Source organism: Triticum aestivum, chromosome 3D (genome assembly GCF_018294505.1).
Source record: "Triticum aestivum cultivar Chinese Spring chromosome 3D, IWGSC CS RefSeq v2.1, whole genome shotgun sequence".
Taxonomy (NCBI): Eukaryota; Viridiplantae; Streptophyta; class Magnoliopsida; order Poales; family Poaceae; genus Triticum; species Triticum aestivum.
In genome coordinates this window covers 444481790-444495832 of record NC_057802.1, presented here as the reverse complement: position 1 = coordinate 444495832, position 14043 = coordinate 444481790, and the positions used below count along the sequence as shown (strand labels likewise).

Genomic DNA, 14043 nt, shown 5'->3' with positions numbered 1-14043 from the left:
ATTACACATAATTGTTATCACAATATACACTAAAATAAAAAAACACAATATTTTAGTACGCAAATATATCGTGCATGTTTTATACATTGTATAAACTGTTAACATGCATCATCGACATGCATGTCATAAACGTGCAAAGCACGTGCCACTTACTAGTTGTTCATGGCAACTTTACTGTACATACCATGCCAAATTAGAGTTTTTGATAAATTCTTTCATTTATACCATGGCAAATTATTTGAAGATTCTGTGGCACATTTGTTTTTTACATTTATTTGTAAAATTCAAACTTTTGGGGGCCATGGCAAACTGCATTGAGAGACCATGAAAATTTGATTTTTACAGACATGGCAATTTATTGTTCGGATCCAGGGCAATTTATTTCTCCTGGACTATGGCAACTTCTTTTCACGGCCATGAAAATTTTAGTTCAGCAACAAAACAAAATAAGCAGGGTTTCAGCAATTTTCTAAAAAAAAAGAAGGATTTCTTTTTTCCTATTTTAGTAATTTTCTAAAAAAAACTCTCATGTCAACTTCATTTCAATCACAGTCTAAAGACTTTCATTACATTTTTTAGTTTTACCATGGCAATTTTATTACAACCAGCATGGTAAATATATTTTTTAGATGTTTTCTTTACCATGAGAAATGTTCACATGTAACTTTTACATAATTTTTTCATCATACACATGGCAAATTTGCATACAAAAATTGTTCATACATGTCTTCCAATCCTTGTTTTGGATGGGGGGTTGGGGGTTAGGAGCTGAAGGTAGGGGGTATTTTCTGCGTAAGTATATTCTATGATTTTCCATGATCATGGTCTAGATGTGTTTCGAGTAGAAACTTTCTTCTAAGTTTTCCTTTCAATCTGTAATTTATATTTATAAATTATTTGATGGCAGTTTCATACTTCCTCCGTCTCAAAATAAGTGTCTTAACTTTGTACTAACTTGACGGAGGGAGTATAATATAGCATGACATTTTTATAAATTAAAACATGGCAAGTTGTAAATTATGTTTCTCTACATTTTTCTGTATGAGATTTTTTTTTCTGTATGGCATCTTTTTCAGAAAGTACTTAACTGGGCCCGGCCTATGCTGTTTTCCCTGCGCACTGTTTGGCTCGGACAGAGATGCAGTGAGAAAACAACATTAGGGCATCGACTGCATGTAAAAAGCCAAAAGTGCACAAATGATACCCTTGCAAGTTAGGAATACATCACATGTGCCTGCTGTTTCTCGCAACAACGATATCATTTTACCATTCAAAAGCATTACAACGAAATCATAGCTCACGGCAACAAGATAAAGTTGTGAGGAGGCTTACAAATATTCTGTGACTATACACGGTCCCATACTTGGTTTAGTCAAGAAACTCAGGCCGAGAAATCTGAGAACCCTTCTTCACTCGCACAGCACTGCTCTGCGTCGGAATCCTCACCTGAAACCTTTCCGGTTATTTCAGTATCAGCACCCTTGTCGTCAGCTTCGTCGTCGTCCTCACTTCCATCCTCCTCGCCGCTGGAGCTCGATTCCGGCTGATCACCATTTTCCTTCAAACCGAGGCTGCAGTCCTTGGCCGTCTCGGCATCCGGCAAGTCATCATCTGAGTCTTCCTCGTCAATATCACTTTCAAGCTCTATCTGGTCCACCTTGACAATAGGGAACTCCAGCGGCTTAGCAGGCCAGTCCTTGAAGAAATTGTTCAAGGCCATGAATTTGAACGTGTGCAGAAGCCTGTGCCTGTCCCTCTTGATATCAGAGTTAAGAAGCTTCTGCAAGAGGGTTGGTTCCCTACTCTTGGCCATCGCACCACCATCATGACGACGACTATTGTTGTTCCTCTCCCTCGGTCTTTTAGACTGAAAATCTTCTCTGTCGTCAGACCTCTGTCGCTTATTGTCACGGCCACGGCCCCGACCACGGCCACGCCCTCGGTTTCCAAAACGACCACCCCCCTGTCGAGTCTTCCAATTACTTTCCTTTTCATCGCCTTGACGTCCCCTGGGTTGACCCTCAGTGTCAGACAGATAGCCAGGCGGTAGTTCAGGGAGTTCCAAACCCAATTCCTTCTGCTTTGCTATAACTTCCTTGAGTTCCTGCACCAAATGAAACAACAGTATTCAAGATTAACGCGTGTCGTAGATGGAAATATTGGAACAGCGTCGTCCGAATATGAAGACATATAAACCTGAAGTCCTTCATACGAAGTAAATAGAACCACTTAAAGAGATCAATTCTTCTTCCGTTTAAAATCTAGAGAAGACATACATGAACCATAGTACTAGAGCGGCTTACCCGGCGGCGCATTTGGGCCTCTTCATCTTTCTTTTGCTCATCCAATTGACTCTGACACAACTTCTGTATTATGAGGTCAGCAGTCAGTCAATGCTTCTTCCATGTTGACATAAAGTTGCCCAGTACTAATAAAAAACATAAATGTATAAACATTGACCTTGTTTATGTTGGCACTTGTAGGGTAGTTTTTCTTGCGTGCTTGAACCCACTGTTTAACTTCTTTTTTGTCATAAATGATAGGAGGGCGCCTGCAAGTATATACTAAATCAATACAAAATTGGTAACAAATGAGATGGTCTAAGAACATGTGAACTGGAGAACAACAAATAACAAGTTAACAACAAAATATAGGCGTCAAAAAGTTTAGGTCGGCTTGTTCAATTCTGTTACTTTAGTCGATGAACTTTTATTTTTGCTAGAACAACATACAAGGATTCAATCATTTGCCAGATGACTACGAACATGTTTTAATAATTTAGAATAAAGTGACATAAAAGGTCTGGTGGTTAGACAGAAATATGGGCATCTAGCTGAGTAACAGAAATTTGTTACCACAAGCTAGTTGGTGGTTAGCGCTAGAAATGATGAAGACAGTTTTCTACTATACACAGACCATGAGAGATGCAGATATCAAAACATGTAATGAAACTCGTTCTCAATGCCAATTATACACTTATGTATATGAAAAATAAATCAGCATTCAGCATGACATACTTTCGAACTCCTTCAGATGCTGGGCTGTCAATGTGACAATCTCCTGATATTGGACTGTCACTACTTGTAAAATTAGATTTTCCTTCTCTCCAGTCATTTCTTCCTGAAAAGATGATAAAGTAACTCATGGTAGTTAGAATACTAATGATATTGTATGACATGCTCTTCTATCATGTAGCTAAGGTGATCAAATACGTGACTCGATGTATATCATAAAATAGCACAAAGTTATACTGCAGCATATTCATTTGTACTTTCCTTGCAGTTCTTTTTTTTTCAAGATTCTGTAGGGGAGGCCCTGACAGGAAAATTACAACTTACACACAATATGTACAAGGAACACAGTGGACTAGACTACACAGCAAGACATATACATGGGACCTTAAGCTAAAGAGTCAATCCAATTGACCAGAGGGCACTTAGCCTCCTCTTTAACCTTATGTACAAGTAACCGCATGCCTTCTGTTCAAAGATTTGTTACTTTGCTTCCTACTTTCCTTGCAGTTATAAGCACTTAAAGTGAAGCTACACATTATGTCAAGCGCATCACAAGTTAAGAGTTCAAGGCTAACTGACGATCATGCAGGTTCTACTTTTTTTAGTGGGAAAACAATGCATTGTAGAAATGAGTTATCATGCAATTAGACTTATGGACGCTCCTGCAGCCATGCTTAATTTTGATGAACGCAGCCCCCTATGCATGTTCAAAAGCATGAGGTGACACACAGTAAGTTCTATTTGTATGCCATAAGCATAGTACAGTACCTCTTCCACGGCCTTGATTAAAATTTCTCCCTCTCCCCCTGCCACCAGATGGGCTAAACCGTCCATCCCTACCATCTCCTCTTCCCCTTCCACCAGATGGACTGAATTGCCCTCCACCCCTACTATCTCCTCTCCCCCTTCCACCAGATGGATTGAATTGCCCTCCACCCCTACTATCTCCTCTCCCTCTTCCACCAGATGGACCAAACTGCCTTCCATCCTTACCATCTCTTCCAGGGTTAAATCGGGATTTCTGATCTGTTGCATTATTCCTCACACCATTTTCAGAGGCAACATGAGAGGCGCCATCTGATTTGTTATTAGTTTGGCTTACCTGTGACAAATTAAGAGAAACATCAATTAGATAACAGAGCTGTGCTGTACATTAGTAGGGACCAGTACATCTAAGTAACAACAACAAAACTTGTAACCCGAGGTCTGCTTGTGAGAGGTTAGTGATGATATAGCGATCATATTACCAATTCATAACAGCAACAGTAATATTAATCGATATGTTTATAGATATACATTCCAAAACAATCACAAAAGCATTTCTCACACATTTATGAGAAGTAAGAAAGTTTGAGAAGGACAAATGTGTGCCCCCCAAAAAGCAGAAGGGCATTCAGAATAGAGCTTAGTTGTGCCCATAGATACAGATACTGTAAACAAGAGATACCAATACTCCAATAGATAATTCCCTGGTGTGTGGCAGGCAGTACACTAACTATTTGGGCGCAGTCAAAAATTATTTGTATACTGAAACATCATGCTTGGGTAGCCAAACAATACAGCATTGCCATTCATCATTATCAGAATATCGTCACGGTGTCCTGATCCTAAATGCTCCTGCTAACACCCATAGAGAAACATCACTCTGAAAGACATGACAGCTAATCAGCTATCCCAATGAAATATGCCGCTAGTGGGGGAAATTGAACAAAAACGACAATCACAACTATTTACTGATCAAAAAAGAAGAAGAATGGAGTGTGTTTTTTTTTCAATAACCGCTGCAGTGCGCTGATATGATCCTAAAGGCTAAAAGAGTAGTGTTATTAGGCAGCAAATGATTCACCCACCTGACCGACCCCTCCGCTACTGCTCCGATCTTTCCCATCAACGTTCAGCGCAGGCCTCGGCGAGCCGTTCACCCCGACGCCGCCGCCGCCGCCGCTGCCACCATTCCAGGCAGCGCCCATCATCGGCAGGGGCGGCCGAGGCCCGGCCAACCCGGCACCACCAGGCCGGAACCCGCCGCCGCCGCCGCCGTTGAAGCCGGCCTGCGGGCCAGGGAAGGCCCCGAACTGATTGGGGTTCGGCGGGAAGCCTCCCGGCAAGAAGGGATTTTGCTGCTGTTGTGGCTGGTGGTGGTGGTGTTGTTGGTGCTGCTGCTGCTGGAGCGCGGCGGCGGCGAGATAGCCGAGGTTCTGGAGCTGCTGCGCCTGGCCGAAGAGCTGCATCGCGAGGAAGGGGTTGGCCGCCGCCACCGCCGCCATCGGGTTGGCGGCGCCGAAGCCGGGGAACGCGGCGGGGTTCATCTGCTGCTGGTGGTGCATGGGGAGGGCGTGGGGCGGGGGCTGGCCGGGGTCGCCGGGCCGCGGGTGGTGGGGCTGGGCGGCGCTGGGGCGGGGAGGGTGGAAGGGGCGCATGTCGACGGAGGGAGGGGAGGCGGAGGCGGGTGGGGAAAGATTTTGGGTAGGGTTTTAGGGGCGAGGCGAGGGGGTCGTCCGGCGAGGAGACTAGTTAGAGCTGTCTGTCTGTCTGACCGTTCGTGCGCTCCTGAGTTCTCTTCTGCTTACAAACGCCGTGTGATCGTTTGTGCACGAACGGTCAGGAGTGCCAACTAGGAGTATTTTGATCTGGCTCTTGCGTATGTAACCATGTATCACTAATTCACTATCAATATACATTATTCACTTACCAAAGAAGCAATTTTACCCCGAGGTCGTTGTCGATCAGCCTGCTCCGGTCGGCGCATATCGCGATGATGGTCGGGGATGGGAGGGGTGGCTAGGGCGAAGACAAGGATGGGGGGTGGTGGGGCGTGGAAGAGGGGGATGCTGTTGCGTCAACGATCTGCAGCCCCTTTGCCGCCATGCCGCTGCTAGGAGGATTGGCGCTGCCACCGGTCGCTAGGGTTAGGAGAAGAGGGGGGGAAGACAGGGATGAGTCGTGGTCGGGAGAGAGCTGCCGGTTCGGCCTTTTTTTTCCCTTGCGGGCAGGGGCAGTTTTGTCCAACTAAACAGAACTGGCAAGTGTCTAACGGTATATGCTAACAGAAGTGATGAAGCATAAATCTTAGTCTTAGTGTTAGGTAAGGAAGTTTTTTTTCTCTTGATGTTAAATAGGGAAGCAAAGTTTAAAACAATGTCATATAAGGAATTTTCTCATATATCATCGTGACTCGTGAGCTTTGTCGTCTTTGGCATCTTGTTTAGATGGTACTCCCTTCGTGAGGAAATATAAGAGCGTTTAGAGAAGATAAAAAAAGATCTACAAAAGAATAGACGTGATCCATTCTCTTTGGTTGCTTAGAAGGCCAGTGTCGGGAAGGAATAACTCGGCTTCGGCTAGTAGATAGGTTATTGTTTTAGTCCTCGCAAGATTGACACTTGGACAGATGGCGACCCTTCTTGTTAGTCTTTCGGGTTTTGATTCTCTTCAAGTTTCTCTCTCAGGACCAATTAGACGGAGCGACGAGGTTAGGTTTTCTCGTTGTGCATATACAACAACGAGCTTTAGTGTTAGGTTCTTCGGATCGATTCAAGGGTTCAACAATAGCGACTACAACCCACGACACTGGTCCTTAGGGAGTTGGGGCACGTGTACAAAGACTTCCCGCTGTTATCAACAATGTCAGGGCGGCTGGTATGAGAGTGGCAACAGAGGGCTCTCGATGTGATTTTTTTTATATTTAGGGTGCTTTATACTTTCAATGAACTTTTATAATAGGTCCGAGTTCTTTTCACAAAACAAAAATGATATTTTCAATTTCAGTTATATTATAATCAAGTATCACAACACCTGTGTTTTTTTTCCTTTAAAAAATGATGCAGTCTTTCAAGGGGAAAATTATAGGGAGTGGATGCTTGTTCCTGACCTTGCAGCAAAAATGCTGCCGGGGTAAAGAAAGATGAGGGCGTGACGGCGGAAGAAGGATGAACAGAGGCAGGGAGATGAAATGAACAAGGCAATAACTCCGTTTTAATAGTATCCATACAATTAACATGTATAGATGCATTAATGAGGGAGATGTGATGAATAAGGCAAGCTAGCACCAATTCAAGTAAGATCTCACAACAATTCAGTCAGTTGACGAACGAGCCACCGTACTTTTGCTTAAAGATAAAGATCATGAAGGGCCGGAGAATGCGAATGATCCCCCTTTTTCTGAAAATGAGTCAATAATATCCTATTTTGATTCAAATAGAACACAGACCCAAACCACGGGCAAATGACAGACTATGGAAAATGAAAGCAAACAAATGGTTTTCACAAAACCGCCACACGACAATATACAACAGAGCTGAAGGACACAGCAGCTTTGCTTCAGGTGAAAAGACTCCAGCGCACCGGCCATATAGAATTCTGCACATTCCTTTCTAGCATATACAGGAGAGCTGAGAGTGAGACAGTGAAATCGAAAGATATCTACTGTGTTGTTTCTGGTTTCAAGCATATAGTACACCCGATGGTCCTTTTGGGTTCCGAGCGGTGCAAATTGGCTCTCCTCATCTGTTCATCATCAGCGCCATTCCTCACCAGCAACTCTCATTCATCAAATGGATTTCTTGGTGGAAACTGTCCTTGCTGTGCTGAGTTCCTGTTACAGGGTATCATGTAAAACATAAGGTCTATTACAAACTATAAGAACAGGTTTAGGGGGAGCTTACAGCATATGGGAGTCTTGTACTTGCCCCGGGATGTATGACAACCCTCCTGAATTCAACAAATAATCAAATAGTGTACATTAACAATGAGAGTTCGTGTGTTCATGTACTTGTGTACTTCTGCTTGACGATCAATTTGGCGTGAAGAGGCGGATTACCCTGAGATGCAGAAGGAATATATGCCACGGTAGAATTCTGAGACATCCATGGCTCTGCTAAGTTGCCGGAGTATTCTGCGGGAAGATGAGGATCCGGCAGTGTTGCTTGTAGTGAGGTCAAATCCATAAACTGAAAAGAGGAATAAAACAGATCATAAATAAGAACACGTATGACAGGGTTTTGGCAGTACGGAAACAACTGCATTCTGAGATAGTGGCCATTAAGAGAAGAATGTAAAAGGATATCGTGTGTGAGGTAGCAACAGCTTATTCTAAAGCACATCTTACACCGAGTTAGCAACAGCTTATTCTAAAGCACATCTTACAGTATGTTTACAAACAAAAGGAACAATTAGTAGTCCATGTTATAATAGTTCTAAGTGCAAACCAGAAAATAGCAGTACAGTTACACACCATGTCGTTGGCTTCGACATCAGACTCAAATGCCATGTCAAACGGATTTGTTGATTTTCCAGCCTGAGACACCATGCCCTGAAACCAGATTCAAAAGATCAGTTAAAAGAGATAAACAGGTACGATGGAGTACTTAAGAGACTACTGGGGTAAAATGGCTCAGGTTGTCCAGTAGCCCCATGACAGCCTGGCAGGCAAATAAAATAAAATAAGAGAGAAGCAAATACAGCATTACAAGTCTTCCCTACACCAGCAATATGTATACAGACATGAAAGCAGCCACAAATCCATGCATGTAAAAGCACAAGAAGGCATGTAATGCCTTGATACACACACAGTCAGAGCTAAAGAACTGTAAGGCCTAGTATCACCTTAATTGAACTTCTATTTTAGCCAAGTACAAAATACATACAGTATCATATGTCAAACCATCCCACGTATATATCCATGTAAGCTACTCCCTCCGTCCCATAATATAAGAGGGAGTAGCTTACAATCATATGGGACTAATGTCAGGAAACATGAGGAAAGAACCTTCAATCATGGATAACACATACCAGTTGGGGTTGAAGTGGTGCAGGAAATGATGGCTCGGCCAGGACACCAGGAGAGACATTGAAGCCAGGGAATATATCCCCAGGAGTTGACCTTTCAGGCTCACCCCTAGCCAAGTCCTAAAAGAATGGTTCAAACTGTTCAGTCCAGCCTTCTTTGAGAAATAAAGAAATATTTTTTTTTCAGCTTTTTAAAGTGATCAAAACGCCAGTTACACACACCTGTGAAGTTCTGGATTCCATGTATGGAACACTGGGTATGGCAAATTGATGAGGTGCTACTTGAGGCATATCATTGAATGCAAACACATTATTAGGCATGTTCCCAGTGGATTCACCAAAGGCATTCCAGTCCTAGGAAGCAACCAAGGAAATCAAAATTCATATTTAGCACAGTAAAAGTAAAGCTGCAGCAAGCTTCACAGCTTTATATACCGAATGCTGAAGTACCTGGGAGTTTTCCTTGGAGACAGGGATCTTCACCTCTTCAGCATTTAAACTCCACTGGTCCATAGTAGGCGGAGATGTTTGTGACATGATGGCACTTGGTGGTGAATTTGGCAATGTTGATTGATCAATTGCTTTGGCAACGACACTTGGCAATGCAGCAGGCACCTGAGCTTGCACATTTGAAACAGAAGTTGATGAACCATATTGAGGTGTGTCGAAGAATGCCCACCCTTCATTAGCAGGCAATGGAGCTGCTGGTGTAATATGATGAACACTAGACGTAGGTGGCAGCTGTTGGTCAAAGCCAGCAAACAGATCCACTGACGGAGGGGAAGAGGAAGTTGCTGGGTCCTGCGCTATTGACAGACTGAAGAGATCTTGGTGCACAGGATGAGATGTGGGGACTGCTTCTGCTGATACAGACGATGAAGTCGTGACAACCTTCTGAACCACAGCATTATGCACAGCTTCTTTAACAACATCAGAATGACCATTAGGAACTGATGCAGTCTGTTGATTAAAGCCGGCAAACAAATCTATTGGTGGTGCATAAACAACGGGTTGCGGCAATGTTGACATGTCAAAGAGGTCTTGATTAGTGAAAGCCGTTGGTTGTGGTTGTGGTTGGGCTGAAACAGGCAAATGCCGCAGAGATTCTTGGGGGGCAATTTGGCTGGCTGAAGAATTCGCACTCTGCTGCAAGGCATACGGTTGTGTAGAATGAGCTACAGAAGATGCCCCACTCTGACGGTTTGCAGCAGAGGGCACTGGCCTTTCTGTAGGTGCATCAGGTAGGACACCTGAATCAACTGATTTATTAGATGGTGAGCTACCATCAAACGATCCAAAACTTCCAGAAGAAGCTGTTCGCTGCACATATGAAGAAGATATATTTTATGTCTTACCCAATCTACTTCAAGAATTGCACAAGTGAATAGGTAATTTTACTGCAAAGTGAAGATGGAGATGGGAGGATCAATAACCTGTGAACGACGACCTCCATTAGATTCTATTTGTGAAACTGCATTTGGATGTCTTTGGGATTGAGGATTTTCAGCTGATACATTTCTTGAATGGTGAACAGAAGGGCTGCTGTACCCTGTATCCTGAGAGCTAGGAGAAAGCACATCGTTTCTAAAGTCACTGGTGCTTGAGGCTGAAAAGTCAGAAAATCTTGATCCGTGACTCTCATTAGCAAATCGATCTTCATGCATCTGATCCCTGGAACGACCCGGACTGTACAATAGGCTGCCGAGTTTCCCATCAAAGAGTGCCCTATCCGAAGGCCTCCGAGCAAGCGTGTTAACTTGCTTACCATATCGTCTATCCTCATACTGAAAATCATAAGGTGGGCTTTGCGAGTATGAATGATAGGAGTCAGGTCTTCTTGTTTCACTTTCATTGCCCTTTACACTCTGTTGAAAAATTAGAATGTATAGTTAGCACATATGTGTGGCTAATAATGAAAAGGATTGCAGCATGAACAGTGTTAGAAATGTTCAACTGTTAGATGAGGGGAAATTCGGCACTTAGATATCCAGAATTAAAGACCATCACTCGTTAGATTTTACTAACTCATTACCTCACTATCAGTGGCTGGTTTGTCGGTGGACTTCGCACCAGCATACTTCTTGTCTACATAAACAGTTCTGATAAATTCCCTTATCCTATCTGGTTTGCTGAAACAGAAAGTTACTTGGTAGCATAAGAGGAAATGTAGCAGTTTTTCATAGCACAGAATGCAGGACGTGACTAAAAGGAACTTAAGAATGAAACAAACTCACCTGTTGTCAGGCAATCTCATTCGCTGCCAATCCCAATCTTTTAGGTAGATATCACGTGCTCGCTGCGGTTAGTTACCAACTCCGATGTAAGTCATAAAGTTGAACAAGTAACTCGAGATGGGAACGGTAGAACAGTTCTAAGCACAGTTACCTGGTTACCACCCTGTTCAAGAGCCCGCACTTCTTGGGTAGTGAATTTAGACATTGACACTGATTTAACACGGTGAGTGAACTCACGGCTGTTATATCAAACACAGAATAAACATTACTATTAAGGGCACGACAGGAAAATGCAGTAACTGGGGATAGCTTAACAAGACAGCATAACTTCATCATCTATTTCAGCAAATGGCAAAGTGGCTACATGTGGCTATCTCAGGAGACTAGTGGGATGTTCAGTTTGAGAAATTAGCTAATCTAGAGACCATCTCATGATAATCATGAAATGATCTCATGCCCTAGAGTTTTATATGGAAAATTCCATATGCGCATATGCAGTAAGATTAGAGTGGAATAGTGTGAGACATTGTGATATTGGATTGTTAACTATTTCATGACAACAAAGAGCATCTACTCCTTTGTATCATAAAGTATGCTCCGTTCATAAATACTCCCTCTGTAAAGAAATGGTCTCCAATATGCATCTATGACCATTAATTTTTGTACAAAAATTATATCATGAAAGTATTGTTCACGACAAATCTAATGATAATATTTTCAACTTACCAATCTATATAATTTTGTATATATTAGTCATCAAAGTTAGAAGAGTTTGATTGCACACTTTCTAGGAAGTAATCTATTTGCGAACAAGGTAGTATCAAATACCACATCACAAATTTCTCCAGAAGAGAATTTGGCATATTACTAAAACTAAACATGAGATATAAGGCCAAAGACTAAAAGGAAGAACTGAAGCGGCAAAAAAAATCCCCAAAGTTCTAAGATACTCACTGTATCCCACTACATGACAAGCATGTAAAGGTCCAGAAATTGGTGCATACGTATTGTGGCCCCTACACCAAAATAAACATTAGTTGTGTGGTTCAAAGAAATGTCAATATAACAGCATCTAGCATCATTCAGAGAGTTGAGTAAATACAGTGACCTCACTACATTTAACGCAAGATTACAAAGGTAGGATTCAACAAAAGTTAAGCAATGTAGACACCTTTCAGTCAACTAAGCGACCATCGTTACAAAAATAGTAAGGAAATCTACAACCTGAAAAATACGCAAGAGCAACACAAATTGCTTCTACTGACATTAAAAGCACCAAACTACCAGCACTTTTAGCCAACTAAGCAACTTCACTAGCAAACAATGAACGGCAACTGCGCACAGAAGTGACGAGGATCTTGGCAGACCAAAAAGAGTTCTGAATTAACAGACCAAACCAGCAATCCTAGATTACTCCAACGGCAACAAAATTAACAGTTTATGCAACCCATCAAGTTAATTACTCTATCGATCAACCAAGCATCTAACCATCTAAAGCAAAATGATACAGGTAGGTAACAGTGCAATCCTTATCATCCCCAACCCGACAGCTGCAGCTTAAACACACAGGAGCGAACAAATAATCCGCAGCAGAGGCAGCGAATTCCGTAAATCCGAGCTAAATCACCGAACCTCACTCACAGTCTCGGGGTCAACGATCCGCGAAGCGAAACGGGACAGACGCGTCAATCAGCTTAACGGCGGCGCGATAAACAAGTGGAGGAGGAGGAGGAGGAGGCCAGTACCACACTGTTGCAGTTGATGCACTTGCGGTTGGGCGGCAGCTTCATGAGGCCGCGGATGATCTTCTCGTTCCTCTCCTCCTCCCTCCGGCTCCCCATATCTCCACCGGATTAAAGTCGGAAATCCCCCCGGAGAAAATGTTAGCCCAGAAGAAAAAAATCGGCGGAAACGGAGAGCCCACGGCGGGCCGGCCCTGGGTCGAGCGGGGCCGCGGCGGGCGGCGGATTCGGGCGCTAGCGCGGGGGGCTGGGGGTTCGGCGGCTAGGGTTTACTGGAGGGGAGGAGGAGGAGGCGGACGGGAATGGCGGCCGCGGCGATGAGTCTTCTAGAGGGGAGAGGGGGATGGGGGAGGCGGAGCGAGGAAAAGAAGTTGGGGATTAGTGGCTGGCTGGCTGGCTGGCTGCGAGCCGACGGGTTCGGAAACCCCTTTTCCTTTTCGGCTTAACGGAACCTTTGCTTGCTTGTTTTTATCGAGTCGGGGGCGTGGTGGCGTGGATTTGATTTTCGTGGAATGGAATAAAACGGGCGGAGTGTGCCCCCGTGCTAAGCAACGGTCTGATGCGATCCTCTTTTTCAAATGCAGATGCACCTCGAGCGTAAGGGTTGGTGCTACAGCGGGTCCACCTCGAGCGGATACACGGAGAGGCGATTGAGGCGATCGCGAGGCGATTGTTTCGAGTGCTAGGGTTAGGGTTTTCCGAGCGGTGGTGGTGAGGATACCGGCGGCGCGCAAGGGGCGACTGCGTCTCCAAGCGGGTCTAGCGCCGGGGCGGAAACTCTCCGACGGACTCATGGCGGAGAAGAAGAAGGATGGAGATGCGACGGCGAGCGGAGCGGCTGTTGGTCCAGGAACGGCGGCGAGGGCGGGGGCCAGTACCCCAAGAACGGCTCCGACGTCGCGTTCAACGGCACAGATGGAGGCGACCGATCCAGCGATGAGGACGCCACTGGGCTCCCATAGCAGAAACGCTTCCCTCTCCCCAGGCTTGACGGCTCGCCCGGGGGGTTTAGTGCTGACGGAGAAGGAGGCCAAAGGTTTTATCTTCAAGGAATCCGACCAGGAACAAGGACGGCCGGCGAAGTGGTCTGCGATTGGCAAGGCATTCACTCCCAGACCGATGAACAAGGTTGCACTAGAGAAATCCATGACTAGGGCATGGGGCCTTCACAGAGAAGCACAGTTCAAGGTTATTGGAAGGAACCTGTTTGTCGTCACGTTCGGCAGCGAAGGAGATTGGAAACACGCTCTCAATAATGGCCCCTGG

At 44.4% G+C, this 14043-nt stretch overlaps 1 pseudogene; it reads right to left on the bottom strand.

Moving 5' to 3' along the window:
* Positions 1-1170: 1170 nt before the first annotated feature.
* On the bottom strand, positions 1171-13204 carry LOC123079529 (uncharacterized; annotated as a pseudogene).
* Between the last annotated feature and the right edge of the window lie 839 nt (positions 13205-14043).